This window comes from Dasypus novemcinctus, chromosome 9, assembly GCF_030445035.2.
Source record: "Dasypus novemcinctus isolate mDasNov1 chromosome 9, mDasNov1.1.hap2, whole genome shotgun sequence".
NCBI classification, from domain to species: domain Eukaryota; kingdom Metazoa; phylum Chordata; class Mammalia; order Cingulata; family Dasypodidae; genus Dasypus; species Dasypus novemcinctus.
This window is the reverse complement of record NC_080681.1, coordinates 28,601,567-28,628,864: the sequence shown is the minus strand read 5'-3', so window position 1 is coordinate 28,628,864 and position 27,298 is coordinate 28,601,567. Positions and strand designations below refer to the sequence as shown.

General features: G+C 37.9%; 1 long non-coding RNA gene across 2 annotated transcripts in view; it reads left to right on the top strand.

Annotated features, from left to right (window-relative positions):
- Positions 1-27,298, top strand: part of LOC131279708 (uncharacterized) — a 119,410-nt gene that overhangs the window by 67,182 nt on the left and 24,930 nt on the right. The window contains exon 1 of one of the 2 annotated variants that reach the window (XR_009187122.1): positions 4,264-4,623. The exons of the other annotated variant lie outside the window; for it this stretch is intronic. This is a non-coding gene — a long non-coding RNA (uncharacterized lncRNA). Of the gene's footprint in view, positions 1-4,263; positions 4,624-27,298 lie in introns of those variants that run through there. 2 annotated transcript variants of the gene reach the window in all.

Sequence of the window (27,298 nt, the reverse complement as noted above, 5' to 3'; positions counted from 1 at the left end):
CTGATCCAGAAAAAAAATTATTGGTTCAATAAGCCACTTACCAACAGTAATAATTACATGTGTTGCAAGCTGATCTCGTGTTCACCTATTTAGCATGTTGGGAGCTTCTACTCTACTGAACCCTTCATATAACAGAGGAATACCTTTTAGACGAGACCACATTACCTCCACCACTATTCTCACCACTATTAATAATTAGAAACTACACATTTGAGTCCTTGGTACCTTGCACAGAACCTGGCATGTATGAGGTGCTTGGCCAATCTTTATTGACTGAATGACAAATGCCTACTTACTGAGCAAATTTTGGATTCAAAGAGGTAGATTATGTAGTTCTTGAAAGTAAAGGAGGTTGGATTAGTCAGCCAAAGGGGTGCTGATGCAAAATACCAGAAATTGGCTGGTTTTTATAAAGGGTATTTATTTGGGGTAGGAGCTTACAGATACCAGGCCATAAAGCATAAGTTACTTTCGTACCTAAGTCTATTTTCACATGTTGGAGAGAGATGGCTGCTGACGTCTGTGAGCGTTCAGGCTTCCTGGATTCCTCCCTTCCAGGGTCTTGCTTCTCTCTGGGTTCAGGGTTCCTCTTCTCCCAGGACTCACTTCTTCCTGGGCTCAGGGTTCCTCTCTCCAAGGGCTTGCTTCTCTTTCCTCTGTAAGCTTACTTCCCAGGGCTCTAGCTTAAGGCTTCAGCATCACTCTCCAACATCAAAACTCCATCAAAAACCCTCAAACTCTGTCCTTTGTCAAGTCTTTTATTTGTGAGTCCCTACCCACCAAGGGGTGGGGACTCAATGCCCTAATGACATGGCCCAATCAAAGCCTTAATCATAACTTAATCGCACCATGTACATACCAGATTACAAACATAATCTAGTATCTATTCTTGGAATTCATAACCATGTCAAACTGCTACAGAGGTCTTTTCTGAAATTCCAATTCCAACTTGGTGGAATCATGTAAAATTCAAGTACCTGACTATTTGCTGTTGAGAATAATTAAGGAGTGATGATAGGAAGACTTTAAGCTCTAGAGAAGGGGGAAAATTCAAAGCTAGAGACATTTGAATGGTAATTAATTCCCAGATTTTCAAGTGTGTTAGTTATATTCTTCTCTGCGATAGCTATGTCATCTCTTCACTGAGAAAAAAAAAATTCTGGATAGTTCATAGAAGTAGCACTATTTTTGTCCAACTTGACATGGGTGGGAGTGTAATAGGGAGAAGAAAATAGATAAATGTGAGACATTAGGGGAAAAGATCATGGCTTTAGGGTTGAAGAGGAGAAAGAAAAATCTTTTCCCTTCAAGAGAAGTAGAGTTAGAATAGGAATTGTTTCTTTACTTACAGCATAATATTATATTAGCCTAAAGGAATAATTTTGAAGCTTCCTGCCTTCTTTGACATGCATCTTATGCTTTTGGTTATAGTATCTGCCTTCTCCTGCCCCCTACCCCCAATGTTCTTCAACAAGCAGCAATCTTTTAAATTTGGAGGTTAGACATTTAACCAAGAGTTTGCTTAAAGTTGATCCAGAGAATTTTAGTCCCCGCAGAATGTGCCATATTCAAATAAGACCTTATGCTCAAGTAAGAAATGCTGTGAACCATAGCCCCAGCCTTATCTTAGAGATTCACAATGCATACTCGCATATTAAAACCTGAAGCCTGAAGTAAAGAACCCTGATTAACTTTGTTTAACCTAACATTCTCCAAATTCATGAAAGGTAGGAACTCTTTACCTAATACTTGCTAACAGCCATCAGAGCTAGAGATCTGTGCCATACACTTTGAGGAATACTGAGTTAGTTGACCCATTCTGCCCACATTATATTTTGTGTCATTTTACCTTAGTTCTATTATTGTGGGCTTTCATTCATTTATATTTCTGAAGATATAATAAAGGAGTAAAAGAAATCCAATTAAGGGAACTAGGTAGAAAGAGGAGGTAGGTGAAGCTAATGGAGGGCAGAGAGAAATCTAGAACCAGGATGCCGTGAAAGGGGAAACTCAGTTAAAGTATATTCTAGCAGATCAAGGACATTTTACGTATATTATCTAATTTAGGGAGAAAGGAAGAGAGAAAGAAGGAAACTGATGACTGTGTTTGTGATTACAGGATTCCTATTCTGCTCACAATCAGACAAAATTTGGTTCAGACATACAGCTCGTTCAAAAGAATGATGCTCAATGTGAGTTGAACTGGAAATAATTATTTTTTTAGAAGAGTTAGTACAGAGAAAGAAATGTCAAGTTTTTTTGATGATTTTTGAATAATTGCCCTGAGTCCTCTTGAAGACATGGTTGTAAGCAAAATTCCACTTTAAAAAATACTTGTTGGGTAATGTTGTTCTGGGCATACCTACCGTCATGTTCACCATATCCAAAACCTAACTAAGAATCCTCTGGCTATAACTAGAGGGCTTTTTTTCCCCCCTCTTCATTATTCCACATTTAGGAAAATAAATATCAATAAAAGAAGCTGATGAAAAGATTAACAAGAAGTGAAATAACTCTAGACACATTAATTTATGGTTTCCATAGTGCCTTCACATTGAATATCCAATTTGGCATAGCCTGGGCTACAGTAATTATCTTAGTTTGCAGAAGAGTGTTAAACGATTTGCCCAAGATTACACTGCTAGGATAGCCTAAACTTTAACTAAGTTATTCTGACTCCAAAGTCTATCTTCATTCCAATATATGTGCAGCTGACTTTCCTAGACCTTCTACTTCTGCAATAAATTCATATTTAAAATTCACAGAAAAATGGTCAGTTAATAGCTACTACTTAATGATTAGTGAGAACATATATTCTGAGCCCTGTTTTAAGTTCCTTTCATAAATTGCTTCATTCATCCTCACAATATTCCAATGGAGAAGGCACTACTATTTTCCCCATTTTACTAATGAGGAACTGAGGCTTGCGAAGGTTGGTGAGTCTAGAATTGAGACTTGGGTTTGTTGGACACTAACGCCCATGCTCTTGACCCAGTTGCCACCTGTAATAGTTTTCTATTGCTGGTGTAACAAATTACCACAAAGGCAGTGACTTAAAACAACAAAAACTTACTGTGTCCTTTTCATGAAGATGGCGCAGAAAGTGAAGAAGGAAGTGCCTGCCCCTCCCAAAACTGAAGCCAAAGCAAAAGCTTTGAAAGCTGAGAGGGCAGTACCGAAAGGTGTTCACAGCCCCCAAAAAAGAAGATCTGCATGTCATCCACCCTCTCTGGTGGCCTAACACTCAGTCTGAGGAGACAACCCAAATATCCTCAGAAGAATGCCCCCAGGAGAAACAAGCCTGGCCACTCGGTCATCATCAGGTTCCCCCTGACGACTGGCTCAGCCGTGAAGAAGACTGAAGACAACAAGCCCCTTGTGTTCATTGTGGATGTCAAGGCCAACAAGCACGAGATCAAGCAAGCTGTGAAGAAGCTCTGTGACATCCACGTGGCCAAGATCAACACCCTGATCAGGCCTGATGGGGAGAAGCAGGCATACGTTCCAGTGGCTCCTGACCGTGGTGCTTTGGATGTTGCCAACAAAATTGGGATCATCTAAACTGAGTTCAGCTGGCTAATTCTAAATATAAGTTTTTTGACCATAAAAAAAAAATCATTACCTCATAGTTTTGAAGGGCACAAGGCCAAAATCAAGGTATCTGTGGGGCTGCATTCCTTCTGGAGGCTCTGGGGGAAAGTCCACTTCCTTGCCTTTTCTGGCTTTTAGAGGCTGCCTGCATTCCTTGGCTGATGGCCTATTTCTCCATCTTCAAAGCCAGAATTTTCAGCCAGTCCTTCTCATGCTGCCATCTCTGTTGACTCTCATCTGCCTCACACTATCCTTATGAAGGACCCTTGTAATAGCATTGGGTCTACCTGGATAATCAAGGATAATCTCCCTATTTTAACATCGGGTGATTAGCAAGCTTAATTTTACCTGCAATCTTAATTTCTCAGCCATGCAATGTAACATATTCAAAGGTCCTGGGGATTAGAATAAGGGTATCTTTGGGGGGGTCCACTATTCTTTCCTACCATACCATTCTTTTGCTTTTCACAGAGAGGAAGATTTAGTGAGATTTAGGACATAGTCCTATATTTACATAGATAGAAATATTACCAGAATATTTTTAAAAGACATGAAAAAATAAAGATGAAACAAAATAACTTTTGATGAACAATGAAGAATTCAAAAATATGATTTTAATAAAATGACCTGGATTTATATAGTACTGTGCAGGTTGCAAAGTGTTTTCCCACACACCTAAGCCCATCAGTGACCTATGTGGTTACTAGGTAAGATAGGACTTTCCAGTTAAGAAACCTTCTTTCCCTCCTTCCATCTCTCTTTCCTTCCCTCATTCACTTCTTTTCTTTTTCTTTTTTTGCCTTGGTTTGCAAAGCTTTTCCTAAGATAAATCATACCATGCAGGCCTAGTAAAAAGTATAGCTTTAACCTAAAGTAAACACATTAAAATCTTTCACAACTTTTTGATTGGGTTTTCAAGGAACTCGAATGTGGGAGAAACTCTGAGCATCAGTTGCAGATGACAGACACTTGGGCTGGTTTATCTCATCAACAAGAGGAACATGAAAGAAGTGTCACATGAAGGGTGAACAGGTAAAGACTGATTCAAGACACATGGGTCTCAAATGTTTTGGTTTCCAGAGTCCTTTATGCTCTTAAATTTCTTGATGATGCCAAAGTGCTTTTGTTTATGGGGTCATTTATCTTTCCATATTTACCATGTTAAAAATTAAACCAGAACATTTAAAAAATTGTATTAATTTATTTAAAAATAATAACAAATCCTTGAATGTTTACATTGAAAAAGAAAAGAGGAACATGATAAGAAGTTAGGCATTGCCAGGAGAAGTAAGAGTGAAGTTAGTAAAATGTTAAGTATTCATTTAAAAAAATGTATTGAGCATTTACTGTATTCCAGGCACTGTTTTAGGCTCTTAGGATAACAACATAGAGCTTTTTGATGACCTTGTCATTAGTTTTTACAATGGCATAGTGAAGATGAAACCAACTGAAATGAGTTCAAGATTGATTAAAGGAAGCAGACTTGGCCCAATGGATAGGGCATCTGCTTACCACATGGGAGGTCTGCGGTTCAAACCCCAGGCCTCCTTGAACTATGTGGAGCTGGCCCATGCACAGTGCTGATGCACGCAAGGAGTGCCTTGCCATGCAGGGGCTTCCACCGCGTAGGGGAGCCCCACATGCAAGGAGTGCACCCCATAAGGAGAGCTGTCCAGCATGAAAGAAAGTGCAGCCTACCCAAGAATGGCGCAGCACACACAGAGAGCTGGCACAACAAGATGACGCAACAAAAAGAAACAGAGATTCCTGGTGTCACTGGTAAGGACAGAAGCAGTCACAGAAAAACACAGCAAGCAGAAAACTGGTGGGGGGAGAGAAATAAATATATCTTTAAAAAAAAAGATTGATTAAAGGATAAGAAGTAGAGACAGCAAGTATAAACACATTTTAACAGACAACTTTTTAAAGCAGTTTTAGGTTTATGTAAAAGTTGTACAGAAAGTACAACTTTATATATATACACCCCCCTCTTCTCTAGTTTTCCCTATTATTAGCATCATACGTGAGTGTGATACATTTGTTACAATTGATGTACCAGTATTGATACATAATTCTTAAAACCCATAGTTTACATTATAGCTCATACTTTGTGTTGTACAGTTCTATGAGTTTTTTTAAATGTATAAGGTCAAGTATCCACCATTACTCACCATTACTGTATCATACAGAATATTTTCACTACCCTAAATATGTCCTATGCTCTACCTAGTCATCCCCCCACCTTGAACCCATGGCAACCACTGATCTTTTTGCTTTTCTAGAGTGTTGCCTTTTCCAGAATGTCATATATTTGGACCCATACCTTACATAGCTTTTACAGACTGGCTCCTTTCACCTAGAAATACATATTTAAGGTCCTTCCATGTCTTTTCATAACTTGGTAGTTCATTTCTTTTTATTTCTGAATAATACTCCATTGTATGGATGTACCACAGCCTGTTTACCCATTCACCTATTGTGGGATGTCATAGTTGCTTACAATTTTAGGCAATTACCAATAAAGATATTATAAACAATCGTGCAGGCGGCGGACTTGGCCCAGTGGTTAGGGCGTCCGTTCTACCACATGGGAGGTCCGCGGTTCAAACCCCGAGCCTCCTTGACCCATGTGGAGCTGGCCCATACGCAGTGCTGATGGGCGCGAGGAGTGCCCTGCCACGCAGGGGTGTCCCCGTGTAGGGGAGCTCCATGTGCAAGGAGTGCAACCCATAAGGAGAGCCGCCCAGTGCGAAAGAAAGTGCAGCCTGCCCAGGAATGGTGCCGCACACATGGAGAGCTGACACAATAAGATGACGCAACCAAAAGAAACACAGATTCCTGTGTCGCTGACAACAACAGAAGCAGACAAAGAAGATGCAGCAAATAGACACAGAGAACAGACAACTGGGGTGGGGGTGGGGGGAAGAGAAGAGAAATAAATAAATAAATAAATCTTTTTTAAAAAGCAGCATCTGTACATCAACTCTTTAAAAAAAAAAAACAATCGTGCAGGCATAAATTTTCAACTCATTTGGGTAGATACCTAGAAATGGGGTTGTTGGATCACATGGTAAGTCTATTTTCACTTTAAAAGAAACTGCAAGATTATCTTCCCAAGCAGCTGTACCATTTTGCACTCAAGACTGTTTGACACTGGTGCTAGCAATGAATGAATATTCCTCATGCAACCTCACCAGCATTTGGTGTTGTCAGTAGCCTGGACTTTAGCCATTCTGGCTATTAGGTATGTAAGTAGTATAAAAACCTTGTTAAAGGGGAGAGGCAGCAAAATTAAGTAGGGGGATCATGAACCAAGGAAGGCTTTTTTAAAGAGGCGAGAAATAACATCATGTTTAAAGGCTGATAGGAAAAGACAGCTAGAGAGGAGGAAATTGATGATTCAGGCAATACGACAATTGTGGAGCAATATTCTTGAGCAGGTGGAAAGGTATGGAGATGCAACACAGGGAAGGCACTGGCCTGTGTAGGTTGAAAGAGAAGGAAATGAGAGAAGGCAGAGGACATGGCACAGACGCCAACAGATTGATAGAAGTGATGACATCTTGTGGTACTTCTGAGAAGTAAGATGCAAGGTCATCAGCTGACAGTAAACAAGAGGAGGGGTGGGGAATTTGAGGAGAGAGAAAAAGGTATCATCTAGGAGAGTGGGAAAGTGAGTATATGGGGGAATTGTGGTGGGATTGCTGGTCAAGAATTTCAGCATGGCTCTGTGTTTTTCTCCAGCTCCTCCAGGTATAGGAGGTTAAAACCCAATCATAATAATTTGGGTCAGACTCTTTTTAAATTGGTCAAAATGTTGTTTCTCACTGGATGAATAAAGCCTTTAATGTGACTTCATTAATGTCATCTACCCTCTGGTAGCATTTGCGTTTTCAACGGTAGAGGGAATCTTTACCCAACACCTGATGATTTAACAGTGGAATTTCAGACTTCAGTAATAGGCTTGGAGGGGATATATTTTTGGAGAGTGAGTCCAATTGCTGTTCCTCAAATCATAGCGTATTGTTATCAACTGATACATGAATTTGGACCTTTATAAATAAGCACTTGTAATTTCAGATATCTACATCTGGCAGAAGCTATTAGGCCAATGCAAGCATGCCACTTAACTGCTCCGGGAACAAGAGAAAAATGAGAACAAAGAAAGGTTTAAGAGAGTCAGATGCTTGTAAATCTTCTTTGTTACTGTGCTATGGCTGTCTTTTAAATCTCTGAGTCATTTCCAGAGTTTCGAACCAGAGTAAATGATAAATATCACAAAGATTCCTGTATATTTCCTTTTGCCCATTATTAGGATGCTAAACTTTAACTCCTTTGGAAAATTAGAGTGTAGCAGTGTCCTCATAACATGAGATACTAACCCTGTTCACCCCTTCCATTTAATAAAGACAGAGGAGATGTCTTTCTCTTTCTTAAATGGCAGGGCTAACCTTATAATCTGTCATAGCTCTGCTAAAGCAAGAAAATTCTGAGAAAAATCTTCTGACACATTTTTCTAGACTTCTGGAAAAAGGCATATAAAGAAGCAAGAGAGCCTGATAAAATGAAGACAGCATACTGTTCTGTCTTTTCCCTTAATTGGAAATGCTGTTTTATAAGAAGTTCTATTTTATTTTCATGTATTTCAAAGAAGAGTGGGACAGTTTGATTAAACTAGAAAGATCTTCATGGGTGCTCTAACATTGTTATTCTATATCAGAGCTCATGGTTGTCCAAAGGGAGATTGGATCTAGTCCAGGTTACAGTGAGAATCTTAATTTCTAACTGTATTATTCCCAAACAGAAACACAAAGATAAACAGCATAAAATAGAATGCAATGCAGTACAATGTAATACAAATCTATTTTATAAATGCAATTTAGTGGACTTTTTCATCATTAAGACTTATCTAGTTTGAATGCCATTTATAACCCATCCATCCTATTTAGCAAATATTTATTAAGTATCTATATATTATTTCATGCTAGATACTAAGAATATCGAGAGTAGATGGTGATCTTCCTTGTCCTCAGAGAGCACACGATCTAATCTTCCAGCCAACAGATACTGACCAATCTTGATATCTCTATACTAACCTTCAAATAATTTTCTTCTACCATTTTTGCTTTTTATAAAATCATTTGTTTTAATGGGGGGAAAATTTCAAAGTGGTCTGTTACCCATTAATTTGAGACACTATATAAGACCTATCCTCCTTTCTTTCATTCACTTTCATTAAGTACTTTTGTCTTTATCCAGGTTTGATGCTTCCTTTTTAAAAGTATATTTATGAGACAGTTTTCTTTTCTTTCATTGTGAATGGTATTTTTGTGGTGAGACTTAAGGCTAGTAGTAGTGGACTTACTACAAGCTGAAGGTTTTTTACTAAATAACAGGTGAATAGTTAATTCTTCCCAGAATTTCAAATGTATTTTGTGAGAAGCAAAGATGGAAGGAAATTGTATCAGGGCTCCTTAAAATGAAATGAAATTTCTACTTGGCCACATTTTAAAAAACAGAAGCCAGCTAAGTCATATTTCTTTCATCTGCACAAAATGAATGGCATTTCAATCAATAGATCCAACAGCGAAGAGCAAGCCATGGTATGTACAGCTGCCAATGTCGAATTTAGTAAGTACTCGAGAATACATTGGCAGGGACAAGTTTTGTGCAAATGTTGGTTTGTGAAAAGCAAATTCTCATGGTAATTGTTGGTGACCATGGAGATCATGTTCTAAATTAACATTATAAGATTATTGATTTGGAGGTAGGAAATGCATTTATTCTGAAAGCTCATTACCTAGCAACCACTGAGGCAGAGTTACCCAATCAGAAATAGGCTTTCTCATGGAACTATGAAGGTCAAATTACATGTACTCTTTTTTTATATTGAAAAATAGGTCTGCATATAATAGAACTTTCATGGCGATTTACTTTTCAATCCTGTTAAAAACTCAATTCTTTTATAAAGAATAGGAAAGAGCATAAAAAGGCCTATTAGGGTGCTTGGAAAATGGGAAAAAATAAATTACTTGCCATAGGTTAGGTCATTTTTATTTCTCTTCATTTTTTTCAAAGGGGTGCTTGCTTTCTTCCTTCCCTTTTTACAATCCTCCCTAATTCTTGCTTTCTCTCTCTCCATCTTTTTCTTTCCCTCCCTCTGCTCTATCCTTTCCTTCCTTTTACTCCTCCCCTTACCCTCTGAGGATTAACCATGTATAAAACTTCAGAACTTATATATACACAACTATACAACCAATAGAACCTCATATAATGTGACATTTCTTTTAAAATATTTTCGTTCTGAAATATTTTCCTATATAATGTCGCTCAAGCTGAATCAGGAAATCCCAGCTAGATGGAACACAGAATGTAGCTGGTTATGATTGTTGCTTTGATGCCCCTGAAGTACAATTCCAATTTAAACAACAAATAAGATTGTCCTGTGGAACAGCAGGTGGGAATAAATGTAGCTGGACACTCCCCTTGGGTGAATGATGTCATGGGATATAGTTGTCAGGAGGTGCAATTCTAAATTTACTCATTCGATTTATGGAATTGAATATTAATCCACAAGGAAACAATGTTCTTCATTGACAATACATATTTGCACATCTGCCTTAAAATTTTACTAATTTCCTTTCATGTGGTAGAAGTAATTTGTCGATCCTGTATAAAAAGGGTGATCTTTGAGGTGGGGGTAGGGGGTGACATATATCTTTAAAAATCTGTATTCATAGCCTGTCACATGTAAATTGTGGTTCTTTTTTTCTTGAATACATGATGAAACATAAGATTAAATTTAACATTCATATTAAAACTATGAGGGTAAAATATTCAACATTTGTGACCTCCTTTACATAGAATGCCTGTATAATTCTTAATGATGTTTGATTAGTTCTGATCGTATCTCAAAGGCTGAAGTGGTTGCTAACTAGAAAAAAGTAATTCTACCCTAATTCTTTGAAGGGGAATAATTATGTGAACCATATCAGTAGCTATAGCCTGAACCCTTATAAATTGGTCCAAATCTTTCAGAAAGTTTAATTTTTAAAGTTTTGTAGATTCACTTAACACATCTCCTTTTGCCATAATTAATGTTAAAATCTCCTGGTTACCTGTTGAGTGCCCTGTATAAGTGACAAAATACTTAGAGAATATGGCCTGACAATTTAAGCCATCGGTTATTAAACTGACTGTGGTAAACTGAATTACATACCCCAATTTAAACATGTTCTTAATCTTAAACAGTCCAGTGGATGTAAACACGTCATACGTAACATCTCTTGAAGATGTTATTTTTAGTTAAGGTGTGGCTCAGTTAAGTGAGGTTGGGTCCTAGTCTGGATTAGGGGCAGAGGAAGCCACAGGGAGGACCTGGAAGTCAGTGGGAACCCAGAAGAGAAAGGAGAAAACGTTGCCACGTGGTGGAAAAGTCAAGGAAGCCAAGGATTGTCGGTCAGCCAGGAGGCTGTCAACCCTGAAAGCAAGCAGGCCTTCCAGCCTCTGAAACCAGGAGACAATAAAGTCTTTAAGCTATTTGTTATAGCAGCCTGCACCTGGTAAACTAATACCCTGATAATGTTAAATTTATAATCAAGTTACCCATAAAGACATGCTTTATCCCCTAATTCCTATCTTCTGTCTGTTAGACACACTGTAGTCCCAGAGGCCCTATGGAATTGGGTTGCAAATAATTTATCTATACAATAGGTAACTGGAAACATAACGATGCATGTAACTTAAGATCCTTTGTCAGCATTAGTAATGTTTTCCATGATTCATTAATTAACAAATATTTATTGAGTTTTAATGAAGGATCAGAATTAGAGATTTAGCAGTAAATGAAACAAAAATTCCTATCCTTGTAGAGTTTATATTCCATGATCATTTAAATTACATTACAAACTAAATATTTAATGAGAAACTAAATATTTAATGTATAAAGTAGGGGAATGTAACTAGATTTTTTATAGAAGTAAAATTTGTATACGGTGTAAAGTACAGACAGTAAGCAATTCGATGAATTTTGATAAATATATGCTCCTGTGTAACCACCATTGCAATCACATTATAGAATGTTTCCATCACCTCAGAAAGTTGTCTTACATACTTTACCAGTGAAGTCCCTACCCTGCAGAAGGCACCACTCTTCCAATTTCTTAGATTTCATGTAATTAGGATTATGTAGTATGCACTCTTTTGTGTTTTGCTTTTTTTCAGTCTGCCTAAGGTTTCTAAGATTCATTCATGTTGTATCAGTACTTCATTCCTTTTTATTGCTGAGCATTATTTCATTGTATGACTACACTACAATTTTTTTATCCATTCAAATGTTAATGGATATTTGGGTTGTTTCCCATTTTAGGTTGTTATGAATAAAGCTACTGTGAATAATCTGGTATAATTTTTTCCACATTAATCTGTTGTCAGATATATACATACACACACACATATACATATATATCTATATATATTCTTCCAGACTGTAGCTTATAGTTTCATTTTTTAAACTATGTCTCTTGATGAGCAGAAGATTTTAATTTTGATCAAGTCAATTTATCAATTTTTTTCTTTTACGGTGAGTGCTTTTTGTTTCCTGAAAGCTTTGCCTACTCAAGAGTCACAATGATATTGTATGCTTTTCTCTGGAATCTTTAGAGTTCTAGCTTTTGCTTTTGGGTCTACGGACGCTTCTCAGATTCTTCTGCTCCACAGAAGAATTTCTGCCGTACATTTCCAGTAATTAGTGCAACATTTGTTGAAAAGACTATCCTTTCCCCCACTGACTTACCTTGGGGTATTGGTCAAAAATCAATTAACCATCTATGTTTCTGAACTATTTCTGGATTCTATTATGTCCCATTAATCTATTTTTTTTTTATCTTTATGCAATATTACATTGTATTTATAAATCAGACAGAGAGTCTTCCAAATTTTTTCTTCTTTATTCAAGGTCATTTTAGCCTGACTCCCTCCATGTAAATTTAAGAAATCAACTTTTTGAGTTTTACTTAAAAATGCTTATTGGGAGTTTTATTGAAATTGTGTTGAACAGTGTACCAATTTAAAGAGAATTGATGTTTTAATAGCATTTATCCTTTCAACCTGTAAGCACAGTATATCTCTCCATTTATGTAAGTGTTCTTTTACTTGTTTCAGGAATGAAGCACATCTTTTATTAAATTTATTCTTAAGTATTTTATATTTTCTGTTGCTATTTTAAATAGAATAGTTTTTTATTTCATTTTTCAGTTATGCTATTGATATGTGAAAATTTAATTGATTTTTGTATACTGACCTTGTATCCTACAAACTTGCTAAATTAACTTATTAGTATTTGTGATTGTTGTCTACTCCTTAGAGTTTTCATTATGTTAGCTTCAAATAAAGACAATTTGTAACTGAATTTTCAAAATCTCATTAGGAAAGAAAATGTTGTTGAGGTGCGAAAATATTAATGATGTGCATCTAAAAATAAGCCAACAAGCCCTAGGTCATTTAAAGTTTCTGTGATGAACCCAAGACAGAATTTAGTTGTATCCTTATCTACCTAGACCAGTGATGTCCATTAGAAACACAATGTGAGCTATAGAGGTAATTAAAAAATTTGTAGTAGCCACGTTTAGAAAAGCAAACAGGAACGGATTTAATTTTAATATTATATGTTATTTAACTCAGCATAGCAATAAAAAGATCATTTCAACATGTCATTACAGCAAAGATTATTAATGTGGTATTTTTCAATTTTGGGGTATGAAATCTTTGAAATCCTATGTGTGTTTTATATTTAGAGCACATCTCATTTTGGATTGGCCTCATTTCAACTACTCAGCCACATGTTGTTGGTGGCTACCACACTGATAGTGCAGCTCTAGAGGATAAAAAAAAACAAGTGCATAAACAAGTAACTTGTAGTTCAGTAACTATATTTTGTCCTTCTACAAATGACCAAACCTAATAGGATTACTTTGAAACTCTACTTCCTTAAGCTACATATTGTGATATCTAACACACTTACCATTATAAATACTATTTTAGGAAGGCAATTGTAATAATTAAGACCCCGGTCTCTGAAGTTAGTTTTCCTGTCCTTCTGTTTTCCTTTCCTGTCCTGCCTGTTTTCCTATCCTTCTTCCATCACCTATTGTGTGACCTTGGGCAGGTTCCTTATTTTCTCTTTGTCTTCGTTGCTTCATCTGTGATATCACAATAATAGGACCTACCACGTGTGATTACTGAGGGTTAAATAAGAGACAACTTAGACAGGTAAGTTAAATGAGCTCAAACAGTGCCAGGCACATGGCAAGCTCTCAAGAAACGATGGCTGTAATGAGTATTTCCTTAGGTTTGTGTGGTGTGTATGTGTCTATGTGTGTTTGCAAACACCTTATATATGATCAGGGTGAAAAATGGATGAAGTGACAAGTTGTATTCATTTATGCCATTTTTGACTGGTCTAATGGTTATACAGAAACACATTTATCAGGCTGATGTATTTAAGTAGACGAATTTGGAAGCATTACACTTATGAGGGAAACTTATAAGGAAAGTGTCTGTGGGACTAACAAAAGAGACAGTACCTGGTCAGCCAAGAGAAGTTCCAGCTAGGGATCACAAAATGACTTTTCAGACATTTTCTATAGATATGTTTGCTCTAATTTCTAGTTCTGGTCTCTAGCTGCCAGTAACCCCTGCTATCCCTACTAATACTTGGCAGCTCTCTGGATGAGTAACTTAAATCACATTACTTGTTTCTTTTTGTTTTAATAAGCATTTTCTTCTATTTTCCTTCTGTCCTTTCTTCTATTCTCCAGAGAAAGGACAGAAGGAAAAAAAAAAATGCCCCTCTGAGGCAAAGTCTTCGATTTTTGAAAGACTCTATTTTAGACTTGCTTTAAAATCCATTTGTTTTGATGAATATAATCTAGTGTGTGTCTGGAGTCAGCCCAGTAAATTTGTGAAGATTCTGAGCTTCATCTTAGTACTCTCAGAGAGATAATAATTCTGCACTTCAGTAGCATAATGAGATTTATTTGCACAACTTCCATCAGTGTATCTATAGAATGTGCTTGTGGGGAGAGAAGGGTTATTCAAGGGCTATCATCAGACATCCCTGCTTTCAGTAAATGTTTGCTATTTGAGATATTTTTCTATGTATGTGTCTCTTAGAGTTTCTTTGCTTTGTGATGTGTTCTCCTCTTGGGAGGCTGGCAGTGTAAGTGGTTGACAAAAAAAGCTAATAAATCTGAGGTTAATAGGGCTCTAGACAGCAAAGTACATAGAATAAGGAGTCTCACTAGCTTCAGAGTATTGTTGAAGAAAGAACTGTCAACAGAAACTCTGATTATTGCAAAGGGCATGACAAAGCTCAGAAAAAATCCAGGTCAGTTTTCAACTCACTGAAGTAATTTCTCACATTAGCATATACCTTTCTCCTGGGATTTGAAATTGGAGAGAGAGGAGTTAAGGAAAGATAGAACTCTTTGTGGAATTTCAGCTTAGTTTGAATTAGGAGATCGTTTTAAGTACATGGGACAAAATACAAAGGAATGAAGAGTGTTCACACTCATACACCTTAAATGATTGTATAAAAGAGCTAGTATGATAGAGTTTTAGGGATTTGGGGAGGATTTGCCATTCATGTTGTTTTCGAAGCTCACTCCCTATTTGGAGTTGTGTCGGGTGTGAGGGTGCAATGTCTGTTGCCATCTGACTGTCATGGCGGCCACTGCAGTATACTTCCTCAGCTGGTTCCTCAGGTGAGGTGAGAGAAATGTGGTGCTGTAGTGGTAGGTAACCTGCTAGTGGGGAGAGGAATGCTTTTCTCTGAGACTTGGACATGTAATGTGAGCAGAGAAAAAACTCCCCCACCTCTAATATGTAAGAATAAAGGGCTAAAACATTCAACATTGGCAGAATGGAATGGGGAAAGATGCCTTGAAGTGTACATCTCACACAGGGACACTTAGTGAAGAAACAAGGCTATCTCTAATTTATAACACAGGTGTTGGTTGCTCTCAAACTGGAGTGAACCACCTCATAAAGCATGTGCTTCTCACAATGAAGACAGAAAACACTCTTATTTCAAGACAATGTGTCAGTAATTAGGATAAGCTGAGGCTCTTATATGAATTTTAAGTTTCTCAATATTTATTGAGTAGGCACTTTGTGTTAAGGTCATTTCTAGACACAGCAGGGGGGATTCTAAAAAATTAGCAGTCAAATCTTGCAATAATATCATCCAGCAACAACCCATGGACTCTTGCTGGGTGTCTAGCTTTGTGGTAAGCACTGGTCCAGTGCAGGGAGGGAGAGCAAAGGGAAGGATATTAAAGAATCCTTGGGGGTGCCTCCACAACCCAGAATCTCCTTCTATGGAGACTTCCATGTGGCCCTGAGAAAGAGAGAAAGGGCCTATAGGACTAGTCACCCCAACTCCTGATATCTCTCCCAGTTCCCATGAAGCCTGGCATGACTTCTTGTCCTTGAATTCATTGAAATGCAACTGTTCTTAGAATAAGTTAGCTTTTGGGGATGGTATTAGTCACCCAAAGGGGTGCTGATGCAAAATACCAGAAATCTGTTGGCTTTTATTAAGGGTATTTATTTGGGGTAAAAGCTTACAGTTACCAGGCCATAAAGCATAAGTTACTTCCCTCACCAAAGTCTGTTGTCACATATTGGAGCAAGATGGCTGCTGACATTCAGCCTTCCTCTTCCTCTTAAGGCTTATTGGCCCCACCTTCTTCCAATATCAGCTGTAGGCTGGGATAAGTCTTGTCTCTCCCCTGGGACTTGCTTCTTTCCAGGCTCATCTGCTCTGCTCTCTCCACAAGTCCAGTCTATCAGGTGAACAGTATGTCTTTCTTCCCAGGGTCTCTGCTGTGTCTGTGGAGTTGTCTCTATTCCTCTGTATTCTTCTCCGGTGTGTTTACTTCCTGGGGCTCCAGCTCAAAAAACTCCAATCTCTGCTCTGCCATGTAGTTTTCTCTGTGAGTCCCTACCTACCAAGGGGATGGGGACTCAATGTCCTACTGATGTGGCCCAATCAAAGACTTAACCATAATTTAATCAAGTAAAAGTGAAACCTCTAAATCCAATATAATCTAATATGCCCAGAAGGACAGACCAGTTCACAACATAATCCAATATCTATTTTTGGAATTCATAAACAATTTCAAACTGGGGTCATGCTAGGTAGAATGAGTATCTGTTATTTTTTTAGGGAAGCCAGACATGTAAATGAATAAAAATTGAAGTAGAAATAACCATTCCTTCTCTGTTTTCCACCTTCCTGCCTTGTCTGTATGTGTGTATATACTGATATTCATTTTTTGAGCTGCTCAATGAACTCCTATTTAATCTGCCTGCTTTCTCTCTATAATTTTATTTAATTTCCTGACCTTAATAATTTTGTCAAAGTAGGTGAGTCTCAATTCCTTGTTTCAAACCCCAACACTGACTCTTAATTTTAACTACCTACTGAATTCCCTTATCATTATATTCCTTTACCAATTCTTGCTCAGCCTGCCCAGAAATTTTTATATTTCTAGTACTCATGCTCTCATCCTCCCATCTGTCAGAGCAGAAAACTCAAACCTCTGAGGATACAGGCTAATCCTCTTGTCCCTAACCCTTACTCCCATAACATCAAGTGCTATTCCCAATTCAGTCTATGTCTGTTTTGCTCTCTAGCATCCATTTCCTACTTTCCAATCCCGTGAATGCTATCTTATTTGAGAATCTTTTCTAGAGTGTTGTAACAACTGAGCAACTGGTCTCCCACTCTGGTTGTTGTTTTTTTTAATCTTTGTTCTACCTTATCTATCACTACCAGGTTAATTTTCCTCAAACATAGCTCTGATCATGTCTTTACTCTGTTCCCAAATTATCATTGCCTCCACATTTATTATTGAGAAAGAAATTGAAATTACTCAGTCTGCTTTTTCCAGGCTAACATTTTTTCCAGCTTCATCTCTTATTTCTGCCTTTTATGCACATTATACTGTGGTAAAATTGAACAATTCACTCTATGACAGAGACATCTATATATTATCCACTTGGTTTGTGTATTGGTTAGTACTGAGCTAATACGTGTTTCTGATATATACTATTGCCTTTTCTGTCCATCCCAATATGCTCATATCCTACCTATGTGAGTTTGTTTAAATGTTATATCTTCTATATATCTTTCTGATTCTCCTTGCTTACTTTATCTTTCTCTTCCTCCTTCCTTTCACCATGGGAAGTAACGTCTTTCTCCTTGAACTTCCATTACTGTTCTAAGTACTTTATACATTCTCATCTTATTTAATACTATTCACAAACCAATGAAGCAGATTCTATAATCACCATCATTTTACAGATGAGGAAACTATGGCCTAACAGTTGCATAACTTTCCCAGACTATGATGTTATTAAACAACAGAACCAGGATTCAAATCTAGATTGTCTGGCTCTAGGATCCATGTATTACCCCTTAATTCTATAATGCCTAAATATCTTTAGTATTTCATACCTAGTATTAAAGATGTTTATGGAGGTTGCCTTTCCTATTACACTCTGATCTTCTTGACTGTACATCACTGTCTGATTTCCTTGGCTTTTCCACATTGCCTAGCAGGGTGGCTTGCACATTCCAGAAACTCGATAAAATATTGGACTGATTTTTATTGTTACTGAATCACCTGCTGCAGTTTGGTTGTCCCTAAATTTAACCAAATAACATATTATCTGATGATCAATAGGTTGATTTATTAAAATCCTTATTAGGATCAGAGTAAGCCATCTCTTTCACATCTTTAATGCCACTTCTCACCTTCTCTTGGCCAAAGAAGGAAGTGGAATTGGTTTGACATGACAAACTTCGTGGGCTGCTTTTAAACAACTTAATAACCTCCAGGATTTTACAAATTGATTTTTTTCTTAATGAATTGCCTGAGAAACTTTTAGATTTGAGAGTTAGACCAACTGCTCCATAATTCATTAGTCTTTTGCTCTTCTTATAGTGCAGAATGAACTGATTAATTTTTTGGACATTTTGGCAAATCTGATCTGGATGACTAAGTCCCTGGCCTGTTTTAAATCCTATTTCTTAAGTCTTCTGGTAGGAATTACATTATGTCTCTGACAATAGTAGCCTTTGTAATGAGAACTAAAACAAAACAAGCATTAAACATATCCCTGTTAACCAACCATTATTCATTTCCCTTCTTACAATGACGAGTGTCTACCCTATGCTTTGATTATAGTTGAAATAAGTCTTCTGGTTGTTAAATGCTACATCCCTCTTAGTAAGTTGATATTGTATATAAGAAGTTTATGCATAATTTAAGGCTTTGGATGATAGAATTTGGATTCATTTTCTTTTTGAAGGTTAAAGTTTGGGGATTATTTATTACAGCAGCATACCTGTACAAGCATGACCTTTACTTTTTTCATGAAGAAAGGCTGGCCACAGACAACAATCTACTTAATCTTACTTTATCATGCCATGAAAGTGCCTGAAAAAGATTCTGAAGCTCGTATTATGGTTAAAATAAACTGGTCTATGGTAGTTGGAGATATTTCCTTCTTGCCTGAGAACTATAGATCCAACGACTTTAAGATGAGTCATGTGTTCCTTCATTCCCCATTTTTTCCAATATTTATTGACACTCTATTATATACCTGGTCAGGTACTAAGTTAGGAGGAACATACCAAGATGAATAAGAACTGATTCCTGCCCTTGAGGAGTTCAGTTTGGTAGGGGGAGATAGCCAAGTTGTGTGTCTGGTTTATAGAGGAAAGAGTTCCTAACTTGCTATGGGACTCAGAGAAGTCTTCCCAGATGGAGTGAATTTTAAACCAGGTTTACAGGCATAAATAGGAATATGAAAAGAAACAGAGTGGGAGAGGAAGAGGGTTTAGGTAATAGAGAAGAATGAAGATTAAAAGGTATGTCACACTCTGTTGGGGAAAGGATTAGTGATGATCTTCAAAAGAGATTGGATTCTATTCTCAATGTTATTGGAGGGTCTGCAGACTTGGATACATGGTAGTGACATGCTCATATTTGTTTGTAGGAAGATCGCTTCGGAGGACAATCTGTATTATAAGATAGGATAACAGGAAGCCACCTATAAATACTAATATTGTTCAGAATTTGATATTGCAAAGATGTCCACATAAAATACTCAACCCTAGTAGAGAGAAATACTTTAATTTTAGTGACCATGTATTGATAACCATTAATGGTTTATATGCCCTATAACAAAAAAATTAGTAATGGTATGACTTTCTCTGAGTACAGAATCACTACTATTTTCCCAAGTCATTGCCCATCTGAAATTCAACCCAAACCCTTGACATTTAAGCAAGTTAATGTTTATTTGTGAGTTGTTTGCACAGCCGGATTCAAACAAACCTTTTATGTACATTTGGCAGGAAAATGGCCTTAAAAGTAATTTCAGAGCCCAAATTCTCTCTGCTGATTAAAGCAGAATCATATTTTATTTTAGAGTTTATGAGACTGATTACAGGGCTTGGAAGACTGTAGAGCTAATGGCAGTGGTGGCTGCAGACATAACACATATCCAGTAAATGCCCAAAATGTTCATGGATAGTGATGATGACTGTGATAGAATAACACAAAAGACCCGTGGGGCAATTAGCTGGCTTGGACACTAGGTTTGAACACTGGTATATTTTTGTTTCTTTGTTTTTTAAATTAGTGCATAATATCTGACAAACTATTTTATAGGTAACCAAAGTCCATAGAGACAACTTTCCTCTAAATTTGAAGAATTGTATTTTCTTTTTTCATGCCAGAAGTTTCAGATCCCATAGTCACAAATGGAAACTCTTAACATTTAGGATGTGTTTGAATAGCCTGCTAGGGTCACTTGAGAACCAGGGCTTATAGTAGGGTAAGGAAAAGGAATAAACACACAAAAGGCAAAAATAGATGCAGAGACATCTTTAAGTTCTTATATACTAATGTTCTTTTTTAAATGTTAAAAATGTAATGAACATATGCAGTAGAAACACAAACATATCTATAAATTAATTAAAATTCTAAAAAATATTTTGATGTTATGATATTTGGCTTATCAGACTCAGCCCAGGAAGAAGCAGAAGATATTTTGCAAGTTCAAGCTATGACCATTTTAGTGTCAAGGAGTAGAGGGGGCAAGTAATGACAAGTTATCATTTACCAAAGCTAGCGCTACTTCAGATGTGATAAAATAGAAGTCAGTGTTAGTTTTAGTCTTTTGTGGGCCCCAGAAAAATTATGTTCCTAAATTGAACCTACTATGAACCTTCGATTAGATGAGATCTGTTAAGGGCCATTTGATTAGATTGCTCCTGTAGGGCATAACCCAGGGTAGGTTTTAATACTCTTACCAGAGTCCTTTATAAACAGAGGAACAAAAGCCACAGACACAGAAAGCAGACCGCAGGGACAAAGTGCTGCAGAGACAAAGAGCCCTGAAGCTGAGAGAGAACTCCCCAGGGAAGAGAAGCTGGAAACAATGGAACACAGAGGTCACTTTAGTGAGAAGATGGAAGACACAAGGCCCAGGGGAGAAGGGAGAAATGCGTAGACACTGCCATGTGCCTGATGGCCCACAGCTGCAACTTGGTGAAACAGCATCTCTTGATGATGCCTTGATTTGTACACTTTCATGGCCCCAGAACTGTATTTAACCTAATAAATCCCTTTTGTAAAAGCCAACCCATTTCTGGTTTATTGCATAGGCAGCCTTAACAAAGTAAAACAGAGTCAACCTTCTTAGTCATGTCCAAAGACCTAAGTATTAGATCTGACTCTGCCATAGGTGGGCTCTGTGACTGGAGGAAACGCACTTCAGCTCTATGTGCCTAGGTTTTCTTGTCTGCAAAGTGAGAAAATTCAATTCTGTGTCCTCTCATATGCCTCCTAGTTCTAACACGCTTTAAGTCCATGAATTGGAGTGACTGTCCTGATGCCTCCAATTTTGGGTGGTTTGAGGAAGATGACTAGGTAATGGTTGGTATGCTAGACTCTCTTGGTGGAATGTTGGGGCTGTGGTCTAGGCAGAGTTGTGAATGAGAGAGTGGAAGGTGAGACTTTCTCTATCTTCCTTCATACTCAAAAAAGACCTCCTTTTCTATCTCAGCTTCCACAAACCCATTATGAATGTGGGTTTTCTGAAGCAAGAATATAGGTAGCCATAGAATTGACTCTACCTAAGATAGAGGAGAAGGAAACAAGGCAAGGGTGTTCTGACCTCTCTTTGCCAGAGCTGCACTGTAGTGTGGTGGTTAAAAGCTTTGACTACCTTGGTGCCTTAGGCAGGTTGCTTAACCTCATTGGTAAAACTGGACTAATAATAACATCTGTCTCATAAAGGAGGCTTGAGGAGTCAAAAAAATCACAAAATAGATTTTTTTGAGTGCTACCTAAGCCAGGCACTGGTATAGGAGCTTTAGAACTTAATCTTGCTTCTTTCTCAAAAGGAATACTGGGGATATTGAGTAGAGATGAAGTGGTAGGAAGGGAGGAAAGAGGGGCATCTGAAATCTTGTTTTTTTTTATAGTTTTGTAGCTTTACCTATAGCTGGCCTATGTCCCATGTATTTACCTCAGTTGTTCTCATAGTTCATAGGTACACGTTACTGTAGTGTGGCCCCTTGCATTTGTAGAGAGACCTATTGAAGCAAGAGAAAGCTAGAAGAAAATTAGTGGCTAAACATAAATGTGGTTCTAGCATTTTTATTCACACTTTCATATTCTACTTTAAGATTTCTTTGATTCTTTCTCTGTATTTCAACTCGGTGGAAATAATTTTCTGTCCTTATGTTCAGTTAGCAGATTTTGTTTTGGGGAAAAAGAGCTTTACAAAAATCCACTGTAAAGACCATAGCACAAGTAAGTCCTTTATATATAGATAGATAGATTTTTTCCCTTGAATATTGCAAATGAAATGTAAGAATAAATTTAACATTCCTGAGAGAAGCAATGGGCTCCTCTTCCATTACTATTATGCCCATACGTATATTACTAGTTTTGATCTCCATAAAGGGCAGCTACTATAAATTACATTGAAAGTGAAACAGGAGCTACTTGGACGATTTAGAGTAGAACTGGCTCAGAAGAAAATTTTCTAACACTGTTGTGTGTTATTTAGAATGGATGAAAATGCCTTCCCTTGAGTCCTTTGTAAGTAGACTGGCTTCCTCCCTGTTTATATTATTTTCAGTGCTAAATATGTGTGTGTGTATGGAGTGTGTGCAGGGGTGGTATTCGAAGTCTCTTCCAGCCTCCTCCAATCCAATGCTTCAAGAGTGTAATACCAAAGGGGAAAGGCCTTCACAAAGAGCCTTTATCATTAGACCCAACTTAATGACAAAGAGGAATTAAGCATTTCTATGGTGGGTAGTATTCTGTGTCTGTTAGCTATTATTAAACTTATTGAGTTTCTGAAGGGATTTATCTCTTGTTGCCTCTCCTTGCCTTTGGCTCAATAGGGCAATGAAATTGGAATTGCATGGCTGTGACAACATGGGGCGTTGCCACAGGATGAAAGATGTTACCAATTTAGCCTGACCACTTCAAAATTGAGAGGAGGAGCAGAAGGGCTGGCGCTGGAAAATGCTCATGCTTGCTTAAATGCAAATAACTCATAAAATACTAAAGATAGAAAGGTGATTTTAAAAATTAAGCAAGTCCAATTCAATTTTTCATTTCTGTTTGTATGTTTCCTGGACAATAAAGTCATATCTGATTTAGAATCAGTGAAAAAATATTTGTTGAGAGCCTGCTATCTGTGTTATGAACTGTGGAGTAAAAATTAAGTTTTAAAGATGTAGTAGACTGCTTCTAAAGGGAGTACATAGGATTAGCAGGACAAGCTGTGTATACACATGGATACATGTGTATATCTATATGTGTATGTATGAGTAAAACTATCTCTGTATTTGTATCTATGTATCTATAGAATTATATTAGGAGCACATCTTATATTTGTATTGTATACAAACCACAGCTAGATTAAAAAAACTAAGAGCTAAATTGTGAGGTAATGTCTTGTAAAGAACTGTAATGTGTGTAATATACAATACAGATACTGTAAAAGAGATTATTGTGGGGGCATCAGGGATGACTTGATTTGGACAGGCAACCAGGAATGGCAAACCACTGGAGCCAAAGTAGAGGCTGGTATCAGGAAAGTAATGAAAGGACCTGCTTCACGAGAGCTAATATTTCTTGTTTAGGAATCATAGGAGATAAAACAAGGTAGGTAAATGGACCTAGAGGTTAGGCAGAGTTAGAATTAAAGTGGCACACATTATAGGGTCCTAAATTGGGGATGGCATAAGATTTAATGAACATTATGGTAGGATAAATCTGGCTTTGGAGGTAAGATCCAATGAAAGAAAGCCTCCACTAGTAGTTTGTAAGGTTAGGGACATGCTAAGGGACATGCAATGATTTGTAATGACAGAAGCCAAACAATCATGCAAAATATAACAGCAGAGGCAAACTTTAAGTAGAGTTTTGAAGATGGGAAGGGATACAGCTTGGTACAGAAGTTGCTGCAAGCTTGGTGATATCTTGCATTTATAAAACAAATCTGGACCCAATAGATAAGTCTGCTGTCCTCCTGAGTTTACATTCAGAATGGTCTCAAAATTTAATGCACACTGCTATTCTGGAATAGCAGGGGGGAAACAATGACTTCTTTTTCTAGAACTCATCTAATCTGCCTTGTGATACTCATCTTACTGGAAACCAGGAAAACATAAACTTGCCAATGAACAATATCTCAATCTCACCTAGGTTTAACAGTCTCAGTGGGTAAACTATCCAAGTAAATTCAGAATTTTCAATTATCCATCAGGAAAATTTAGATTATCTCCTTTAAATGGCTTAATCTTTCAGATAAAACCTTAGTCTTTCAGATTCCTTTTGTACTTCTTTCTGCTCTTTTCTGAAATGGCATCTGGCTGTGTAGGGGTTGTTTTGGTGGCCTTGCTATCACAAGAAAGAAGGGGGCTAGGAGTTTCCTTTTAGATTTTGGCTGATTTTGGTTGAAGCACAATCAGTCTTGCTTTTCTTTTTGGAATGATGGGTGAAGCCCATCTCTGGAGTCCACAGTCAAGCCATTTGTCTCTGGTTCAGATAGTCCTGTATGTCCTGGCCTTAGGGCCCTGTTGATCCACTGCCCTTCCCAGCAATTTCAACCATGCTCACCAGGGCACACAGGATGCCCTGCATGCCCTACATGAGCTCTGGAAGCCAGGAGAACACTCTCCATCTCCCCAACTACCTTCCCAGACCTGAGTTGCTCTGTTGTTTCCCCAGAAGGCAGGATGTGGGATACTCACAGCCTTCCCAAGTGATGCCTGAAAAACAGACTCGTGGCCCCCTTCTCTTCCACCTGGCAATTTTGGGCTCCCTTTCAGACCTACCTACATATTTTTATCATTCCCCTCCCCTCAGGTTCTACACCCAAAGCTGGAGGGGAAAGACCTATTCATATGACTGCCAGCTTTTTCACCAATGTTCCCTTTCCTACAATTCACTGGCACAGGAGTTGGGCTTTCCATTTATTATGCATGAACTTCCTTATTTTATACTCCCTGTCCCCCTTACACACTAAGCCTCATACTGTACACATGATGGAAGAAAGGATATCTCTCCCTGTTCTAAAAAAAAAAATAATCCAAGATATGAATCTATCAGGTGTTCATATGTAGCCATGGGAGAATTTGTTATTAGCATTAAAATGAGCATGAAAATATGTCAATATCCTTAAAATATTATCTCTGTTAGATAGCCTAGTGGAAAAGGTAAACATTAATATAGACATTAATCACACAAGTAAAGATGTAATTATGAAGTGGAAGTAAATGAGATGAAAGTGAAGTATAGGGGCGGACTGAGTTGGGGGTAGGCGTGGGTCAAGAAGAAGGGTGTATAGGATTTAGCTGAGTGTGGGAAGGAGAGTTTTAGGCTTCAGGGAGGAAGGCAGTTCCTCCGATGAACTAAATGCAGACAAGTGGAGGTACAGTGGGAACCTGGGTCAGGATAAACAAGAGGATGTTGCACAAGATGTAATAGTGCACTAGGCTCAGATTGTGCAGGGTTGGAGAACTTAGAGGGTCTGGATTTTTTTTTTTTTTTTTGAGGTACCAGGACCAGGGATTGAACCTGGGACCTTTTATGTGGGAAGGTGGCACTCAACCACTGAGCCATGTTGGCTCCTAGACGTTCAGGATTTTGACCCCAGTGCAAAGGCGGCGACCAAAAGGTTTCAGCCCATGAATGCCATGATGCGATGATTGAAGCTCTAAGGACAAAAATATACAATGGTAATAGCTACTGTGGCATTTATTAAATGCTTTCTCAGTGCCAGAAAATTTACAGGTGGTTATTTAATCCTTACAACACCAGGGGAGGTGTTAGTAGCTACTCTTTATTGGGCACCTACGGTATTCCAGGCACTATATTAAATACTCTACAGCCATGTCTCTAACCTCACCCACACCCGTCAGGAGGTATTATTATCTCCCTATGATCAATAACAGAGCTCAGCCTCAGAATTCAGGATCTTAGTGACAAAGGAATGATTACGGGCAGTGGCAGAGCTCATGCACCCACCCAAAGCAATGCAATCCCGCTATTCCACTAGGCATGTAGCTTACTTAAATGGAGAGAGGGGCAAACAGCGTTAACAGTAGACGAAGAGGGCTAAACAAGGAAGATATCCTTGAGAAAGGCCTTTAAACACTCCTGCCCCTCTCTTCCCAGATGAATTTAGGACCAATCTGCACCATCTATTTGTCCCTGTGTCTGCTCAACTCACCAGCTCTCAATTAAGTCATCTTGTTTCTTGACTTGGGTTCCATTTCAGAAAGCAGCCACTGTGCTCTAGACAAACACATCCAAAGCAAGCTGGGATATAGCCAATCTAATTGTGGCCCCTTCAGTCCCAGAGGCAGAAGATCTCCCTCCTCTGAGTTCAGATGTCTGCTGTGGTGAAGGTTTCTGATCAAATGCAGGCAGTTTAGGGTCCTCAGAAGCATGCAGAAGCCCATGCATCCCCCACCCCCTTCTTAATTGGAGCTATTATGATATTGCACAATTGACCAAGATCACATTTTTTTCCCTTTTCCTCTTTAGTATTGAAGGCTATGCGTAACCCTCTTTTATGTCCCGGTTTGTCGTAGGCCATTAGAATTTGTATTGTTATTGTACCTAAAAATAAAAAGTCTGTCTGGGGTATAAAAGAGTTATGACATGAAAATCATTTCCTTCTGTCCTTTTTTTTACTTTAAATTCGTCTGCATTAGTCCAACGAAGCAAAGTGAAAAATATCTTTACACGGCTTGGAGTTAATGTAGTCTACTCTATTTGTTCATACATAGGCATAAAGGATAAGGTATAGTATGTGTTTGGAATGAATCTCTGTAATCTGACCTGCAGATCAAAAGAGTGCTAATAAGTGGCAATCAATCCATCAGCAACAAATGGTTTTATTTTCACTCAGTGTGGGTTTCATGCTTAAAAGGGAGATGGATAATTAAGACTTCATGTTTCAAAATATTAAATATTGATTTGTAGACATTTAGCAGCAGGCATAAAGCTCTCCTGAGGGATGACAACAACTGTCTAAAAGATTATAAAAGATTTTATTTCTCTTGGTAGAATTTAGCATTTATTTCTTATTTAAAAGA